This window comes from Lampris incognitus, chromosome 5 (assembly GCF_029633865.1).
Source record: "Lampris incognitus isolate fLamInc1 chromosome 5, fLamInc1.hap2, whole genome shotgun sequence".
NCBI classification, from domain to species: Eukaryota; Metazoa; Chordata; class Actinopteri; order Lampriformes; family Lampridae; genus Lampris; species Lampris incognitus.
The window spans coordinates 50426897-50447769 of record NC_079215.1 but is presented as its reverse complement, the minus strand read 5'-3'; the positions used below and the strand labels follow the sequence as shown (position 1 = coordinate 50447769).

The following is a 20873-nucleotide window of genomic DNA, read 5'->3' as shown; positions in this document are numbered from 1 at the left end:
TCCCTGTCTCGTGATAAGCACAGAAACAGGGTTACATGGATACAAGGCCTTAAAAAGAGCAAAAAATCAATCCCTTCTTTCCCTTTCATCATCTCTCGCGCTCACCTTCTCCCTAGTTCTCCCTGTGTCCTCATCTCCTCTTTTCACCGCGTCCCCCTCGCAGCTTTCCTCGCTCTTGTTTATCTTTTTGCCGAGGATTTAAATCATCCCTGTTTCAATATGTCGCCCTTAAATTAAAAAAACAACAACAACAGCAACAACATAAGCCTCAGGCCACTGGGAGAAAAAAAAGAGAAAGATTTGTTGGCTTTCTTTTTCTGAAAGAGCAAAGACACCACTCCATCCCTCCTGCATGTGGGACGAGTCTCCCTCACCGGCTGAAAACTCTGACTGACAGCAGCTGTCCTGTCAAAGCCAGGACAGACAGGCCGAGAGAGAAGCAGAGAGAGAGAAAGTGAAATGGGGTGGGGTGGGAGGAGGGGGTGGGGGGGGGTGAGGGATAGAGAAAGACATTTCTAATTCAAAGAGACATGCAGTGTTTCCCTGGCAACTCGGTTCCCATAGAAACAGTCTTGGTAAAGATGCCATTAGTGTGAACAAATGCCTGCTTACGCTCTCCGGCGCGGTATGCACCGAGACACAGGGACAATATTAACCGTCGCACAAAGGTGCGAATATAGACTCGCACACGCCAGCGCAGAAACCCCCAGCACACGTGTGCACGTACAGTCAGATTGACTTACACACCCCCAGGTCAGTTGCAATAGCCCAGGGGTGGCTAACCGTGTGCCACGGAGAGCCGTGTGCATGCAGATTTTCATGGCAGCCGGAGTCCACACCCGCCGACTCCACTGATTAGCAACCCGTCAACCACAGAGGAAGAACGTCATCACCTGGCGTGAAGTCCGGCTGCCATGAAAACCTGCACGCACACGGCTCTCCGTGGCACACGCTTAGCCATTCCTGCAACAGATCAATTATAAGCCAATTATGTCTATAGCCCAATTAAAGGTATAGCTAACAGAGAGGAGTTGCTGTACTTTCGGTTAGTTCACAGTTCGTCTGTGTGATTTACTCCTGAGATTATTTCCTCCTTCTCAGATTAGCCTGCAGGGGCCAAATGCTCCATAGATTGTGTCATTGACCATGACAGTCTGCAAGCTGGGACCACCCACTCATCTAGAAACACACACACACACACACACACACACACACACACACACACACACATACACTTTCTCTCCCACACATACACACTGCCCCCCCCCCCCACACACATACACAGCATGTAGGCTGAAGACTTAGTCAATTTCTGTCCGCTTGTGTGAGCTTGTTTTGCTTGTGTGTGTGTGCAAGTGTGTGTGGGTTAATGGGAGCATGTGTATTTGTTCTTGTGTAAATGTGTGTGTGTGTGTGTGTGGGAGGCAGGGTCTGTTTTAAAGTTATTGCGTGGCTGTTTATGTGTGTGTGTGTGTGTGTGTGTGTGTGTCCTATGCTGTCCCTCGTGTTTTGTGGTGGACGACTGATGATTCAATGGGCAGTGTCTAACAACAGCTGAGATAAAGTCATGTCGCTGCCTCATGGGAACACAGCGTCCCTGACTCCCATGAGTCACAGTGACATATTCACCACATGTAAAGCAACGCTGTGTTGGGACGCCGTAGGACCCCGGTCACACCCGGGCCTCACCTCGACAGCAACCTTATGTACGTCCACCTCCAAAGAAGCTGGGAACACGGCTGACTCGCCGTATGCATTTTTCAACATACAGTATGCATGCACGGACACACGGACAAACATGGGCATGCAGTGACACATGGGCAAAGAGTCAACACACACAAACATACACACACACACACACACACGTGCACACACACACTATCAATTCTACGAATCACTAAGGGACTCATCACAATATTTTAAGCCTTCGACTTTTGCAGCTTATCTGCTCTGAGTTCAGTCAAACACACTCCTCCCACTGTCCAGTTGAAATACCTCCATCAGTGCAGAACTGAACACTGCAAGAGCCCCGGCTTGTGAGGCTGAAGCGGTTGATGTACTGTCGCTCTATTCCCATCACTGACACCTTTAAAGAGTGACTAAACACTCGTTTGTAGCCAGTCTCTGCCTACTCACATTTATAAAAATGATAAAAAAGGGGGTGGAGGTGTAGAGGACAGTGATGGTGGTGTCCGTGTCTAAAAGATATAAAGGGGTGTAGATGCAGAGGACAGTGATGGTGGTGTCCATGCCTAAAGGCTATAAAAGGGGTGTAGATGCAGAGGACAGTGATGGTGGTATCCATGTTTAAAGGAGAGAAAGGGGTGGAGGTGTAGAGGACAGTGATGATGGCGTCCACATATAAAGGATATAAAGGGGTGTAGATGCAGAGGACAGTGATGGTGGTGTCCATGTCTAAAGGCTATAAAGGAGGGGAGGTGTAGAGGACAGTGATGATGGCGTCCACATATAAAGGACATAAAGGGGTGTAGATGCAGAGGACAGTGATGGTGGTGTCCATGTCTAAAGGCTATAAAGGAGGGGAGGTGTAGAGGACAGTGATGATGGCGTCCACATATAAAGGATATAAAGGGGTGTAGATGCAGAGGACAGTGATGGTGGTGTCCATGTCTAAAGGCTATAAAGGGGTGGAGGTGTAGAGGACAGTGATGATGGCGTCCACATATAAAGGACATAAAGGGGTGTAGATGCAGAGGACAGTGATGGTGGTGTCCATGGTTAAAGGAGAGAAAGGGGTGTAGATGTAGAGGACAGTGATGGTGGTGTCCATGTCTAAAGGCTATAAAGGGGTGGAGGTGTAGAGGACAGTGATGATGGCGTCCACATATAAAGGATATAAAGGGGTGTAGATGTAGAGGACAGTGATGGTGGTGTCCATGTCCAAAGGCTATAAAGGCGTGTAGCTGTAGAGGACAGTGATGGTGGTGTCCATATATAAAGGATATAAAGGAGTGTAGATGTAGGGCATTGGTTCTCAGCCTGGGGGTCGGGGCCCCCAAGGGGGTCGCATGATCATTTCCAGGGGTCGCCAGATGGTTATGGAGAAAACAAGCATGAAACCTTCCAGACCCACGGCGCACCTGATGCGAAAAATAGGTGTACTGTCTGTCTTTAATCGCTGTGCTGTCACAGCATAAAAAGTGGTGCGGTCTGTGCTGGCTGTCAGTACACTTCTTTGAGAGAGCAACACCATAATAAACGTCAGTATGTTTCGTGGATAATAATAATCATTCTTCATATCAGGATCAGCATGAAAAAACATTGCAGGCATTGAGTGCTGCAGAAATCGAACATACATCATTGTCACGTTTAAAAAACATTCAGTTTATTGTCACATCAGACATAACAGAAATAACAGCTTCTGCACAAATAACAGGGATACACTTTAAGCTTCTTAAGAGGATCCTGGGGTCCAGCGGTCTTGGTGGCTATTGTGCGTGGAGGAACAGTTGTCGAGAAAATCGAAAGACAGCGAGGACAACATCAGACTAACAGCAGGTGCAGTCCAGAACTACAACGTTAATGTATTTAGTTGATATATCAAAGACCAATGTTTAGTAGGACACACTCCCACGTGAGTGACCACAATTTGCGTCCATGAGTGAATGACCACAATTTATGATGCATGCGTAACCCATGGCGGCAGTTCTGCGGCGCCACAGGAAAAATAAAATATTATAAACTGGGGAGTGGTTTTTACATTACATCGACTGTACCAGTGATATAATTTGCCTTAGAATAGATTTTATTGAGTGGGTTTGTGAGAGTTAAAGTGTGTGCACATGAGGTGCTGTTATTTCAATAAATCTAAAAACACTAATTAAAGCCAAAATCTAATTAGATGTCGCTCTGTCTGTGGGCAAAGCAATGGTGTCCCAGTGTAAGTTTGGTGGCTTCCATGTGTTATATTACAGTACTCCCTGAACAGTCTCGGACAGACAGTTTATGAGTGACTCATGTGTTTGCATCAGGGTGTTGTGAGTTAAATGTCCCGGTGTTATTGGGGGTGGGGGGGGGGGCGTGGGGGCGAACGCCAACCTGATTATTCTGGGGGATTGCGACTTGAAAAGGTTGAGAACCACTGATGTAGAGGACAGTGATGGTGGTGTCCATATATAAAGGATATAAAGGAGTGTAGATGTACAGGACAGTGATGGTGGTGTCCATGTATAAAGGATAATAAAGGGACAGGGACGTTGGAACTATTTTCTGGGAGGGGGGGGTGCTGTAAATGGGGGGGGCATGGGCATCAAATATCCACTTTTGTGACATTGCTTTGAGCCGCTAGCCAAATTTGACAAGTAGGGTGTTTCTGCAAACCGGAGACTTTGAGTAATGGGTAGTTGCAGATAAACATGGCGCTGGAACGTGGGTATGTCAACACCCATTCAACCACTTAACCCAAACCACCCTAAATTAGTTTTTGACTGACAGAGGATTGTGGAGCAAATAGCGGTGCAAACTCGTGTTTGCAGCGACCTCAACCTGTTCCGACCACACAGTGTCTTTATCCATGTCTACGTCTGTGTCTGAGTTTGTCATCGTGTGAAGAATTATATCTGTGATCGTCTATTTTGTTTGATGGCTGGGACAGCTGGCGTTGGATCGGCTGGGAGAGCTTGATCTGCTGCGTCCTGTGGGCCGAGGGATCACAGGCCTGCCTGGAGCTGCGCCCAAAGAGGAAACACCGAGGGTGGTCCGACAGGACGCAGAAGTAGGAGAGGCTAAGCTAACTGCTAGCCCGTGCAGACCGGCATGGGCATTTGACACATTTTCAGAGGTTTTTGGAGTCAAATTTACCCCTTCCCCTTTGATTGCAGTTTTCAGAGTAGTACAAGAGACATTACTCGAATGCAATTGCTTTTGCTTCCTTAATTGCTAGACGCCTTATACTTATGAAGTGGAAGCAGGAGGCCTCTCCCACACATGTCCAGTAGGTTGGAGAACTTCTGAGATTTTTACACATGGAGAAAATAAGTTTACGCTGGGTGGCTTCACAGGTAAATCTTATAATATATGGCAACCATTTCTGACATATGAAAATGCTAAAGCTGTGTACACTTCCATAACTGATTCTTATTCAATCAAATTACAATGTAAATTTACATCGTAAAGCTACTCTTATAATTTACAATTTACATTGTAAATGTAGATAGACAACCATGACTAATACATACACATCTACTTTTTTGTATGATGTTTACATTTTCATCTGTTTTGCCATTTGTCTGTACATTTCAATTTCTTATTTCATTTTTAATTTTAGTCCTGTTCTGTACAACTGTCTTTTTGTTTTTCTGAGGGGTATAAAAATGGACAACATGCAAACTTTTGTATTTTGGTATTTCCCATTGAAGGTATTACAAAGCTGGTATGTTACTGAAAAAAAAGGAAAATAAAATTAAACAAAAAACTGGCGAATTTGTAAAATACTATGCACCGCATATACAGTGCATCCGGAAAGTATTCACACCCCTTCACTTTCCCCACATTTTGTTATGTTACAGCCTTATTCCAAAATGGATTAAATTCCTTTTTTTTCATCAATCTACATACAATACCCCATAATGACAAAGTGAAAAAGGTTTTATAGAAAAGTTTGCAAATTTATTAAAAATAAAAAACGGAAATATTGCATGTACATAAGTATTCACACACTTTACTCAGTACTTGGTTGAGGCACCCTTGGCAACGATTACAGCCTCAAGTCTTCTTGGGTATGAAGCTACAAGCTTGGCACACCTATATTTGGGGTATTTCTCCCATTCTTCTCTGCAGATCCTCTCGAGCTCTGGAAGGTTAGATGGGGAGCGTCGCTGCACAGCTATTTTCAGGTCTTTCCAGAGATGTTCAATGGGGTTCAAGTCTGGGCTCTGGCTGGGCCACTCAAGGACATTCACAGACTTGTCCCGAAGCCACTCCTTCGTTGTCTTGGCTGTGTGCTTAGGGTTGTTGTTGTGTTGAAAGGTAAACCTTTGCCCCAGTCTGAGGTCCTGAGTGCTCTGGAGCAGGTTTTCATCAAGGATCTCTCTGTACTTTGCTCCATTCATCTTTCCCTCGATCCTGACTAGTCTCCCAGTTCCTGCCGCTGAAAAACATCCCCACAGCATGATGCTGCCACCACCATGCTTCACTGTAGGGATGGTATTAGCAAGGTGATGAGAGGTGCCTGGTTTCCTCCAGACGTGATGTTTGGCATTCAGGCCAAAGAGTTCAATCTTGGTTTCATCAGACCAGAGAATCTTGTTTCTCATGGTCTGAGAGTCCTTTAGGTGCTTTCTGGCAAACTCCAAGCGGGCTGTCATGTGCCTTTTACTGAGCAGAGGCTTCCGTCTGGCCACTCTACCATCAAGGCCTGATTGGTGGAGTGCTGTAGAGATGGTTGTCCTTCTGGAAGGTTCTCCCATCTTCACAGAGGAACGCTGGAGCTCTGTCAGAGTGACCATCGGGTTCTTGGTCACCTCCCTGACCAAGGCCCTTCTCCCCCGATTGCTCAGTTTGGCTGGGTGGCCAGCTCTAGGAAGAGTCCTGGTGGATCCAAACTTCTTCCATTTACGAATGATGGAGACCACTGTGCTCTTCGGGACCTTCAAAGCTGTAGAAATTTTTTTTGTACCCTTCCCCAGATCTGTGCCTCAATACAATCCTGTCTCGGAGGTCCACAGACAATTCCTTTGACTTCATGGCTTGGTTTCTGTTCTGACATGCACTGTCAACAGTGGGACCTTATATAGACAGGTGTGTGCCTTTCCAAATCATGTCCAATCAATTGAATTTACTACAGGTGGACTCCAATCAAGATGTAGAAACATCAAGGATGATCAGTGGAAACAAGATGAAGCTGAGCTCAATTTTGAGTGTCATAGCAAAGGGTGTGAATACTTATGTACATGCAATATTTCAGTTTTTTATTTTTAATAAATTTGCAAAAAATTTCTGCAAAACCTTTTTCACTTTGTCATTATGTGGTATTGAGTGTAGATTTATGAGAAAAAAATGAATTTAATCCATTTTGGAATAAGGCTGTAACATAACAAAATGTGGGGAAAGTGAAGGGGTGTGAATACTTTCCGGATGCACTGTAGTAGATGAAATTGTGCTACAGTCCCAGGTCAGCTCTGCCAAGATGTTCCCAACTATGGGGGACACTCAAACAGAAGACAACATTCTGTCAAATCTCATGAGACTGCCGTCTTTGCCAGTTGTATTCACTGAAGTGATCAAACTGTTTCAAATTGTGGTAACTCTACCCATATCAACAAACTCAAATGAACGCTTTTCCTTGGTCCTTAAAAGAGAGAAGATATATTTGAGTACCATGATGGGAGATGGAAGACTGCGCCACTTGATGCTAAAGTCAGTGGAAAAAGAGCTGGTGGAAACATTCGATTTGGAGGAACTTATGAGTACATTTGCTCAGCTGCAACCTCGCCGCTACCCTCTCATGGACTAACCTAACAAATTTACTGTGAGGACAGAAAGGTAAGACCTGTGTCTGTGTATGTCCTATCAAACAAAACAGCACTTTAAAACCCCAACCCGCAATTTGCGAAACAGATTAGCAATCACAAAATGATTGAGCCAAGTATTTTGAGTCTCATTGCCTAGACCTATAGAATCAATAGGCAGACATATATTTGCACATCATATTAGTATGTGCCATTTACTAACTGTAGAAATTTCCATTCATTATTTCGTATTTTATGAATGCACATATATGCTGCTTCATATGTTGTATAAACTTTATTAACATGGGCCAACAGTTTTTCTTGCTAGGTTGCTAAGGAGCCCTTCTTGGCTCAAGAGGATGCAAACTGCACTGGCATGGCTACCATGGGCAGCACCCAGGGCATCCCAGGTCCTTTCTGTGTGGAGTTTGCATGTTCTTCCCGTGTCTGCATGGGTTTCCTCCAGGCAGTGATGCCCCCAAGGGGTGGCCAGGGGTGGCCACGGCCACCCTGATACTATCCCTGCCCCCCCCCCCCCCCAGCCACGAGTCGCATATGCAGATTAGCTTCTGATAATGCACAATATGCTTCTATCTGATATTTTACATTAGATGCTTTTCATTTACATCAATAACATATATTTTTCCTAATAATTCATGTCAAAGAAAATAACAAATGCATAGCCAGGCAGCCAGCTGCTTTTGATCGTCTGTCACTGTGTCACACATATACAATATAACGATAAATCATCTAACACGTTACAATATATACAGATACATAACACATTAAAACAGAATTGTTGTGGAACTCAAAATGTTAACTGTACCGGCATTAGTCTATGCACATCAGATATTTAGTAACATTAACTGTAAAAAAATAAGAAACCAAAGTATTTCAGTATGCGATTCCTTCATTCTCATATTGACAGTTTTCAACTATCCTATAGGGTTTATTCGATCGACGTCATCATGGTTCGCCACGGCCATATTGTTGACATGGCTATGACCATAGATACTGCAGCTGTCAACGACAAGTGACAGCCTAGGTGACAACTGTGCTAGAGATGCTAGCTAGCTACCGGCGTTAGTTTTAGGCAGGCCATAACGTTATTGCACACCAGCGATGGTGTCCTGTGGTATACACGGTTGTTCTAACAGCAGCAATAAAAACCCCTGCATTAGTTTTTATGCGATCCCGACTGTCCGCGGACGTGAAGGGAAAGATGCTGAGGAGCTTAGCCAGCACAGAAGAGACTTATAAATAGGCGAAACTTTCAGCCTACACCTCACAGCAAAGTCTGTTCTCAGCATTTTACCACAGGTAGACATTAACGTTAAAGGAAGAAGTGTTTGTAAGGTCAGTTGATTGTGTAAAGCCAATAATGTTATCCTACCTGTATATTGTAGCGAATTCAGAGGGGCAGCCCGGGTACTGCCACAGCCGAGACGCGAACCCGTATTTCCCACACCGCAAGCGACAATGTTAACCAGTCGACTAAAGGGTCCGACCCGTTAGTCAAGGACCAACTTGTCTACTTATCCATGCACGTTACAATATTAAGTTGACAGTGAACTGTACCAGTAGAGCGGTTTAATTTACCCCCCCCCGTTTCTAACGGAGCATTTTCTTTTAGGCAAGCCATCATACCTACATGATTTCTTTCCTTTCTAAGGCATGGGGAGGGCGCACTACTGATAAATATATCACAGAAAATTCAGGCTTACTAGAGCCGCTTACCCCAGGTGATTTCATCTTGGCAGACAGAGGTTTTAATATACAAGACAGTGTAGGCTTAAAATGTGCACAAACTGTAACACCCAGTCTTACTCGAGGAATGTTACAGCTGTCTACTCTTGAAGTTGAGGCCACCCGCAAAATTGCACATGTCCGCATGTAGACTGGTGCGTAATAAATATGTGATACTCTCAGAGAAGATACCAATCTCCTACTTGGTGACATCAGGATCTGAGACCACAACTATCGATAAGATAACTACAGTGTGTTGCTGCCTAACCAACTTGTGCACTTCTGTTGTACCTTCTGACTAAATGTAGGGTTGTAAAGCAGGGGTTGATACCGCATGTGTAGTGTGACCTTAACATGGACCTTAATCACAAGAGATAGGAATATAGAATAGGAAAAAAGATGGAAAAAAGGGAATGGGAAAAATATGTTTATTTTCAATATACTCTACATTCAAGGCAAATTTCATGCATTGTGATAATGAATTTCATTTTGTCCCATCCTTCAAGTATAGCAAGGCAACATTAAGAATACTATGAGTATTTCATTATTTACATAAAATACATTGTGCCACCAACAATATCACTTTATTACACCCTGTTACTTTGAAATTCTCGTTTCACGTCACAACGATGTTTGATGATAATGATGATGATGTTGTTGGTGGCACAAAAGTAAGAATATCACTGACCTTGCGACTGATGAAATAGTTAAATGACTCAAGCGATTTGAAAGCCTTCAGCTCCTGAGATGTGTATGCTGATATTGTATGCACAAGACAGTTATAAATGTCCAGATACGTTATAGCTGGCAATAATGAGTGACCGACATTCATGACAACTAAATCAATTTTGTATGGATCCACTCCTCCAATCAAACTTATTTTTTGTTCATATCTTGAAGCCATACTATAAGCAGCTAGCTAGCACGCTAGCCACGGCTGCTCTGATCAGTGAATTTGTCAACAATATGGCCGCGAGCAGCTACTTCCAGGGTTTGCAAATAAGGTCTATACAGTATACTAAACCAGCATAATAGAATTCCTGAAATTCAGTCACGGCTAATGGTTTCGGTGTGCCACCCCAAGATTTTCAGTGGCCCCATTTGGCCACCCCTATGAACATTTTCTGGGGGCGCCACTGCCTTCAGGTGCTCCGGTTTCCTCCCACCATAAAAAAAAAAAAAAAAAAAAGACATGCACACATGCATGTTAGGATTAATACCCCTGTCTGTGCCTCTGACCAAGGCAATTGAAAGAAGAACTGGAGTTGGTCCCCGGGTGCTGCAGCTGCCCACTGCTCCTATACAATAGGACAGGTTAAATGCAGAACACAAATTTCATTGTAACCTGTACAATGACGAAATAAAGCGGCTTTCTCTGTTTGTTGACATAGTTAAAGACACATGAAGTGGTTTGAGCAGGAGACAGGCTTATTGCTACAGACAATCACATCACTAGGCTATGAAAGCATATATTCTTTATGTTGTACAGAAATATGACAGACAGATATGAAAGCCAGACCAATTCTTTATTAAAAACAAACAAAAAAACAACCAAGAAATTTGGTGCAGAAATGAGAAGCTGTCGACTGGAAAATATGTTTGTGTTGCGGGTTACACAAGTCTACCCAGACAGGATAGTCGGCTAATGCCGGCGTCTCGCATTTCCACCTGCCTCATGTTTTGTTTCCTTAGACTAACTTGCTGGACCCCACATGTCGACAACGGTGTCCTTGATGCACAATGTCTTCATCTTTTCTTGAAGAACTCTCAAGAAATACTCTAAGATCCTTTTGGTGTTGCAAATGTCCCAGGGCCAGTAATTAGAGGGTTGAATTCATCCTGACTGGAGACACCTCTTATTTAGTTGAGTGACTGCAGGTTAATTGTTTTGGTATTGCTCACCAATGTCACACTTTCTATTAGCATGCACAGAATCAGATGTACACGACAACAACTGCCAATATTTCAATTTGAATGACTTCCAAACCAACTTGACTGACCTCATTCAAATTTGCAGAAAACTCACAGTAGTAAGCGCAATTCAACACTGTATACTCGACTCTGTGACCCCGTTTACACTTGGTTTTAAAATGTGTTCTTTTGCGATCGGATCACAAGTGGACAGCGCTAAATACAAGTGTAAACAAACACCAAAACGTTTTGTGAAACGGTTACTCAAACCACTTGGCGAGGTGGTCTGGGACGCATTTGACCACATATCTTTTATAGTGTAAACGCTAATGCGTCCTGATGCGTCCCCAACAAGGACATAACAGGAAATCTTCTTCTTCTTTGGAGTAACGAAGTCTGATCACAAGTGGTCAGCAGGACGCATTTGGAGATGCGTGATAGACACGGGTGTAAACGGCGATGTGTCTCGCTGTCCACTTGTGATCCGATCGCCCAAAACGCATTTTAAAACCAAGTGTAAACAGGGTCTGTGATGCTAGGAACGAGATTAACCACCTTGTGCATAACGTCTAACACGGGAAGATATCATCCTCGAGTATCCTCTTAGTCAGCCATACTGGCGAAGAAGCTTGACTCACATTCGCATCATTTCCCATATCTATTTATGCTCCCTTTTCCCCCTCGGCATGTCAAAAATCCAACAGCACTCAACTGACTTTTTTTGGATTTCATAACTTGTACACAAGCTGTGGCTTTGATGGCTGTGAATGTAAGCTTTGAGCTGGTATATGTCGCAAAGCACTGGTTTGCTTTGATGCAGAATAGAGGAGAAAAATGGGAGGGGGAGAGAGAGAGAGAGAGAGAGAGAGAGAGAGAGAGAGAGAGAGAGAGAGAGAGAGAGAGAGAGAGAGAGAGAGAGAGAGAGAGAGAGAGAGAGAGAGAGAGAGAGAGAGAGAGAGAGAGAGAGAGACGGAGAGAGAGAGAGAGGATTGAGTTGTGAGAGAGTGGAAAGGGAAAGGCAGTTCTACAGTAGAAATAAAGAGACAAATATGCGGCATTGTCGTCTGCAGACAGACAGACAGACAGACAGACAGACAGACAGACAGACAGACAGACAGACAGAAGTGGAATAAGGGACAGACATGATACACCCTCCTCACGCAGAAAGACAAACAGAAAAACACACAACTCACACTTGAACCACCACACACACACACACACACACACACACACACAAACCGTCAACTAAATGAATACGGCTGCGTGTGCTATCAAGCTGCAGCCACTCCTCAGCTCCTGCCTTACCCCAAAAATGATCCATAGCTAAAATAAAGCCCATGTTATACTTGCTGCAGAATCATCCCTCTGGCTGGTTTATATAAGCACAAGAGCATGGCATACACAAGGCAGCGCAGACTGTAGCCTGAGCCGAGACGGGGCGCGGAGGCTCGCTGTCTGAAGGAGCGGAGCTCTTTTTGCAGCCACCCCAAGTGCAGGACTGACAGCTATTCAACTAAAACACTGTATGATCGGTGAGCGGATGTTGCTTAGGATCACAGCGGGAGATCTGGGCATGGCATAGCGCGAGCGGCGAGAGAGTGGAGCCAGGGCTTATTAGATAAGAGATGAGAGAGTGACTGAACGAGAGCCAGCGAAGGTGCCATTCACAGGGTGTCACTCGCACCGTAGATAAAGACCAATGAGATGAATGTGACAGCCTCTGCTCAGCAGCTGTCACAAACAGATATCACACCCCCACCCCCCTTTCCCTCGCACGGCATACAGGCTGGTGCATGGAAGCAAACACAGTCATGGATCGACATCGTTTAAGAGCATATGCGCCCTTGTACACAGATATACATGCACACGTGTGCAGACAGACACACGGGAAGGCCTGCAGAAACACACACACACATGCATGCTACATATGGTCTGAGTAGCTAATACAAATAAAACAGTTGAGTACAACAGGAAAGCGTTTCATCTGCATTTCCTTCCATCTCTACTCGCTCTCTCTCTCTCTCTCTCCTTATCTCTGTCCCGCCACATGAAGGCTCTCTGGTGCATGTAAATGACTACAGCCTGTTCCACACAATTAGAGCAAAGTCAACCTTCTTGCTTGTTTGGGATTAAATCCCCACAAGTCATCCTGCTCTCTTCATATTTAATGCCCTTTTTCCAGCCTGATGCAAAACCATGAAAACCACCACAGAAAGGGACATTTTGCCCCCCTTTTGGTTTCTCTTATCTTTGAATCTTTTAATATCAAGCGAGTTTTGCTTCGCTTTGTTTTCCGTGGCCTGTAAAAGGGAGGGGAACCAGAAATAACAATAAAAAAAACACATTACACAATGATGCCCAAATTCACAAGCGGAGGTGCGCAGCAAAGATGGACATTCAAAAGCTGAGTAAGGATAAATGCAATATTCATACTCTGTGGACTATAAGGACAAAAGTATATTGCCCAGATAAAGTAGTCTTTTTTAATTAGTTTCTCGTTGCTTTTGGTATACACAACTGTTTAGTGCTGAATCAATTTAGTGCTGCACTATTTAAGAGAAAGCCACTTTGTTTTGTCGTATTCTTACAATGAAATGTGTTCTCTGCATTTAACCCATCCTATTGTATAGCAGCAGTGGGCAGCTGCAGCACCCGGGGACCAACTCCACTTCTTCTTTCCACTGCCTTGCTCAGGGGCACAGACAGGAGCATTAACCCTAACATGCACGTCTTTTCTTTTTTTTCCTCCTTTTTCTCCCCAATTGTACCCGGCCAATTACCCCACCCTTCCGAGTCGTCCCGGTCGCTGCTCCACCCCCTCTGCCGATCCGGGGAGGGCTGCAGACTACCACGTGCCTCCTGCGATACATGTGGAGTCGCCAGCCGCTTCTTTTCACCTGACAGTGAGGAGTTTCACCAGGGGGACGTAGTGCGTGGGAGGATCACACTATTCCCCCCAGTTCCCCCTACCCCCCGAACAGATGCCCCGACCGAACAGAGGAGGCGCTAGTGACCAGGACACATACCCACATCCGGCTTCCGACCCACAGACATGACCAACTGTGTCTGTAGGGACGCCCAACTAAGCCGGAGGTAACACGGGGATTCGAACTGGTGACCCCCGTGCTGGTAGGCAATGGAATAGACCGCTACACTACCCGGACGCCCAACATGCATGTCTTTTTGATGGTGGGAGGAAACCGGAGCACCCGGGGGAAACCCACACAGACACGGGGAGAACATGCAAACTCCACATAGAAAGGACCTGGGACTGCCTGGGGTTCGAACCCAGGACCTTCTTGCTTCGAGGCAACAGTGCTAACCACTGGACCACTGTGCCGCCCCCAACATCAACAGTCACCCTATTACTGTAGTAATAGTGTGAACACTATATCACATATTGTATGATTTAATGTCCTCAGTATGTGAACATCTGGAAGCCTGTTAGACCGTAGCTATCTGGGAGACCAGTCAGACAACATGGCGTTAACAGCAAGCTTCCTATCAGTTGTATCCGCTTGCTGTAATGCTGTTAACATGTAGCAGTATTGAACGCCACCATGACTGGCACATCACAGAATAACACCTTTATTCTCACTGATCGTGGCTTGTTGGGGTTTTTTTTTTTTTAAACATCAGGACAGATTTTTACACTTGCCAATCAAACTGATTAAAAACAACACATCCACCGCCTCTGGATTAAAACCAATCACTTAGCGAGAAAAACCTGTCCCGACTAGCCAACCGTTGTCGCTAGCCCGGCAAAAGGCTAGTCCCGTCACATCCGATTTCATCCAGCTGCAAAAAGTTTCCTTGCTTAATAAGATCAGTCTGTAATTAGACCTTGTTTGCTGGCACACTGAAAGGCCAGATAGTTATTGCTGGAAGGAGGAGGGGAGTCGGGGGGTGGGGGCGTGGGGGTGGGGGGGGGGGAGCGGAGGCAGGCAGGCTGCAAAAGCCTTTTGACAACCTGTTGTAACCAGAGTGCAATGCACAGCAGTCCTCTGTGATCTCAGAGATTAAACACTCCGTCCACGCACCACCCAGCGACTGATAAAACGAGCCCATTATATGAAGGGAAAGATGAGTGAAAGGAGAGAGAGACACAGAGAGAGAGAGAGAGAGAGAGTGAAGAGAGAAGGCAGAGAGGGTTAACAGCCCGTTTGAAGGACACAATTAAAAGGTGCGAGATTATTGCGGAAAAACTGGCAAAAAAAAGGCTCAGCCATGAGAGGAGGCCAAGAGAATCAACGGGAAGTTAAAAAAGGCTGGAGTCGCGTCTGTGCCAGGCTACAGCAGACAGAGCTTCAGCGCCATGTTTGACAGAACAGTCCAGTAAAAGGTAAAGGGATGAAGGGCGGGGAGGAGGAGGGGCTGTTGAGATCACTGGAATGGATGAGAAAGGATGAGAGGAGAAGGTGATGGAGAAGGAGCGAAGGAGCTTGGCCTTGTGCCTTATGTGACCTCAACCTTGACTTAATGAGAGGGGTGTGTGTGTGTGTGTGTGTGTGTGTGTGTGTGTGTGTGTGTGTGTGTGTGTGTGTGTGCGCAGAAGAGAGAAAAAGAATAAGAGTCAAAACGGAAAGTGAGGCAGAGGGAAAAGGGAGCGTAGAGCCGACGGACAGGGCGGCGTGACGGGAAGGTTCACGTCCTCCATAGACTTCACTGAATCCATCTTAATTGCCCGTTAACAGAACGAAGCCTCGGCACGAAACACGTTGTGCTGCAACCTTGGGACTCTGATCTACAGCGCTGTGCTGCAACTGTGGCCGGTGTACTTGGAGAGAAAGGATGGACAAGGTAGCAGCATCGGCGAGAAAAAGGATAAAATCACCGATGCATTGCTCTCTGAGTGGTACGTATATTTAGCAGGGATCTGATCTGGCGGTCTATTCTATTGCCTACCAACACAGGGATCGCCGGTTCGAATCCCCGTGTTACTTCCGGCTTAGTCGGGCATCCCTACAGACACAATTGGCCGTGTCTGCGGGTGGGAAGCCGGATGTGGGTATGTGTCCTGGTCGCTGCACTAGCACCTCCTCTGGTCGATCGGGGCGACTGTTCGGGGGGGGGAGGGGGAACTGGGGGGAATAGCGTGATCCTCCCACGCGCTACTTCGCCCTAGCGAAACTCCTCACTGTCAAGTGAACAGAAGCAGCTGGCGACTCCACATGTATCGGAGGAGGCATGTGGTAGTCTGCAGCCCTCCCCAGGTCGGCAGAGGGGGTGGAGCAGCGACCGGGACGGCTATGGAAAAAAGGGGTAATTTTCCAAGTACAATTGGGGAGAAAAGGGGGGGGGGGGAATCTCATCCACACAAACACTGTTTAAAAACTCCCCCCAAAACACATGCTACTCAACACAATGAATGCGCTGTCAAGAGCATGCCGAACCAACAGGGGGCGATATAACCCTAAAGCCATATTGGCAAATCATAAGCCTGAAAAAAATAAAGCCAACAACACATTCTGTTTTCCCTGTCTCCACGTCAACACTGAAAAAGGAGTTACTGGAAATCTTCCCCCTGGAAGGAGTTTCCCAAAAGGTCCACTTTTAGTCACCGAAGACACAGTTTGCGTGTGGACGAAAGGTCAGAACGCAAAGAAGACAAGGCGTGAGTCTCTTTGGCAGATGCACAGAATCCTAATAGCTCTAAACACTTAACGCAAACAGCCGTGCACTCCTCCAAAGGAGAGAAAATGTGCTTGTATTTTGTCAATTTCACAAGTCTGACTTCCCGTTCAGTCCAATAGAGGAGGAGCAGCTCCAGGCTCCTCAGTCGCCTCATGACATTAACAATCAGTGGGAGCTCTCTTCATTCTAGCTTTTGGCGGGCGGCGGTGGTGGGGGGGGGGTTGTTACATGTGCACAAATCTCTACTGAGCTGTCCAAGATCATAGTAATGACACACGTGAGTTTTTGTTGCTAGGGAGGGTTTTCCCAGACACACTAACTCCTTCACTTCCATTTCCGTCTGTTGGACTTTCTAAGAGATCATCTCTGTTTTGCACGACGAACCCGTAAAAAGACTTGTGGTGACATCTAGTAAAGACTGGAACAAAAGGAGTGAAGCGCATACTTCTCTTATATTATTATTATTATTATTATATTATTTTTGGACCCCCCCCCCCCCGTTATATCCGGCCAATTACCCCATTCTTCTGAGCCGTCCTGGGGCCTCATGTATCAATCGTTACCATGGGCAAATTTGTGTGTACAAACCCATGGGAATTTTTAGCCCCGAAGTTTGTCTCAGAGACCAGTGTAGAACCTGGGTAACCCCTGAATTTGGACACCGATTGGCGAACACTGACGTCTTTGCAGACCTGGGTGACGCTCGCTGCAAGAGGTAGACAATAGATGTTAGGAGGAAGGAAGTACAAATAACCATCATGCTTTGCTGCTGACTGTCAGACAATCTTGAGGGCTAAAAAACTCCACGGGTGTGCACGCACAAATTTGCCCATAGTGACGATTGAGACATGAGGCCCCGCCGGTCACTGCTCCACCACCTCTGCCGATGCGGGGAGGGCTGCAGACTACCACATGCCTCCACCCATACATGTGGAGTCGCCAGCCGCTTCTTTTCACCTGACAGTGAGGAGTTTCGCCAGGTGGATGTAACACGTGGGAGGATCACGCTATCCCCCCCCCCCCCCCCGTGTTCCCCCCTTCCCCTGAACAGGCGCCCTGACTGACCGGAGGAGGCGCTAGTGCAGCAACCAGGACACATACCCACATCCGGCTTCCCACCCTCGGACACGGCCAATTGCGTCTGTAGAGACGCCCGACCAAGCAGGAGGTAACACAGGGATTCAAACTGGCGATCCCTGTGTTGGTAGGCAATGGAATAGACTGCTAAACTACCGCTATGGGTTTTTTCTTTCTTTCTCTTTTTTTTGGACCAAGGAAATTGTACCGAGTAAAACATATAGAGGGATAAAATTTGAGAGAGTACCAGAACTGGGAAGCCAACGTAGCCCACTTAGTCGGATTCATTCGCGGGTTTAAGAGTGGGCCGCAGATCACCCCAACACAGGGTTTTGTTGAGGGCGCAAGGACTGTAAGCTGCTCCAGTGTTTAAAAAGGTTAGACTGTATAAAATGCAATAAGAGGGGGAAAAAAAATCAGTGTCCACTTGAAGGAGACCAGGTCATTTATGAGAAACGTTATCGACATGCCTAAAGGCCTGTAGGCCCCTTGTTTGCACTTGGAAACAACTGCTGTAATCTCCCCAAACACATGGACAAGGCCCATTATCACTTAGCACCAGCATGCTTGCACACACACACACACACACACACACACACACACACACACACACGGAGCTTAATGCCCAAAAATGGATGGAGGAGACCTCATTAGTCTCCAGAGCTTCGGCTGAGTGTGGGCAGAGGCCAACAATGCCATCCCATTATGCCAGTACCAACACATGGCAAACTGTGAATTACGGGCTAAATGGGAGCAAGTGAATTGTTTCCTGCATAATGGGCCTACCTGCATCTGTGACTGACACACTGCTACTTTATAATGGGGTATGAGGCAGGGAAAGCAAGCCGCGAACACACTGGGGTACTGCAGGCACACACAAAAAAACCAATCAGGCCGGTTCATTTGGTTATGTCCTGGTGCATTTGGGCGACGTGGCATAACACTGAATAGTTTAAGGATCAACTGGCATCAAAACAAGGGGCACGTGCCTTCAAATGTTTTTTTTTATTATCATTATTTAGTGGAAATTGCATTTGCTCACGGACCACAGATGGGGGGGGGGGGGGGGGGGGGGGGCTCAAGTGGTTTTCCCTACACAGATGCCTGGGGTGAAAGACTATAGGAGACTTAGGATGAAATGGATTGGACAGAATGGTGGATTGATATGGAACGGGTTCGGCAACCTGGAGGGAATTGAATTATTGATGCTGGAAATTCACTTTCTCACTCTTTCACGGACTCATGTACACAGGTGCGTATGCATGTGAGCATACTAGACCCACAAACACACACACACCTCCATCCACCTGCCCCTTATAACTGTAGGCTTCATAATCTCCATCACTCAGTTTTGTATTTCTCCATCGGAGACTCCTCCGGCACAGCATCGCTCCTCCGGTTTCCTTATTCACCCATACGGCGCTGTGCCATTTTGTTCATCCCAGTCGGTGCAAATACTTCTGCGATTACAACTGACCTCCCATCCCCCCCGCCCCACCGTTTCCTCGCCATGTCACCCCACATCCGCCCTTCCGCCCTTCCTTTTCACCTCGCCACTCTATTTTTACTCCTCTTTCCCCCGTCCTTCCACCTCTCCGCTTCTCACGGTTCATTCTGCTCGCAACCTCGCATTACCCCGGCCTCCGTCCACCCCCACGACCGAGGCGCGATCAACCCCCCTCAGCCCTCCAGCACCTCCTTTTTGCAGGCTCTGAAGGAAAAATAAACCCACCTCACTTTCTATTTATCCTCCCTCCCCCCCCCCCCCCTCTCTCTCTCTGTGTCAGTAACTCTGTCTCTAGCTATCTTTATATAGCAAAAGACAAATGTATAAGCAAATGGTTTCCATGCCAACCGTATCTGCCGCATTCAAGCCCTTGCACTGTGTGTGTGTGTGTGTGTGTGTGTGTGTGTGTGTGTGTGTGTGTGTATGTGTGTGACAGTAAATAAGCATCACCGAGGAGAAATTAAAACTTAAAAGAGGAAGGCGAGCCGATAACAGTTACTAAGGAAGAGGTTAATTGCCTATATTTCTTCAATAAAGCAGCGAACTGCACCACCCCCACCCACCCCTCTCCTCCCCCCACCCCCCACCCCCGTCTCTCCAGCACAGTGTTTTTTACATGTCTGAACTGCTATCTGCCGCCGGAGCCCCTTCCCTCTCTGTCACTCAGTGCTGGTGCCCCCTCCGGCTCTCTGCCAACTCCAAAATGTGATAATTATACGTTGATCAAAATCTTCCCCCTTAACACCCACACACACACACACAGTGTTATTTCATAACCTTCCTTCTCCCTCTCTCGCTTGTTTATTCCACCTCTCTCGCCCCCCCCCCCCCTCTCTCTCCCCCTGCAGAGTACAGTATACAATTTATTTTCCCTCATGCTCTTCCGCTCCCTTATTGTGATCTCTCGGCACTACACTTTCTTTCAGGTTTTTTTTTTTCTTTCTTTTTTTTCCTGGTCTCATTTTCTTAATGGATAATTTCATGGTTGAAGCCCTTCCCCCGGCAGGGATTCTTAAACTCATTCACCTGCTTACAAATCGAACTCTTACATTCATTTACTGAGGACGTGCTGCCACTCCACATGTCTCGAGGTGGGAATCGCTGAGGGACGCCTTCCTCGCTGAGAGGACAAATGTCGTTTGAGGACTTCTGTCACACTTCCACTTAAAGGGGAAAAATTGTGACCCCCCCCCCCACACACACACAACTCACGACTATAATCATACATGTTATTGTGACAATATGAAATCAAATGGACTCGTGCTTTTATAAATTCTGTGGGATTTTGGCTTTTGCGTGTGAAATTCCTTAAATCAAACTCGTCAAACTGAAAACTGCTATGTACACATAGTAGATACTCCCACATAACAGCATACAGTAAAGCTGCTACGATTACCATGTCCAGTCCTGCCTGTTATTTGTCCCCCACAAGTTTGCAAACCATACACAGCCTTGCACCATGAGGGGCAAACACTTGGGGGACATTTTAAAACAATGCACTTTGAATGGAGACATGTTGTTTCTTCTTT

At 46.3% G+C, this 20873-nt stretch overlaps 1 protein-coding gene across 1 annotated transcript in view; it reads right to left on the bottom strand.

Moving 5' to 3' along the window:
• The window catches only part of grin2bb (glutamate receptor, ionotropic, N-methyl D-aspartate 2B, genome duplicate b), a 93338-nt gene that overhangs the window by 71556 nt on the left and 909 nt on the right, over positions 1-20873 (bottom strand). The window lies entirely within an intron of this gene.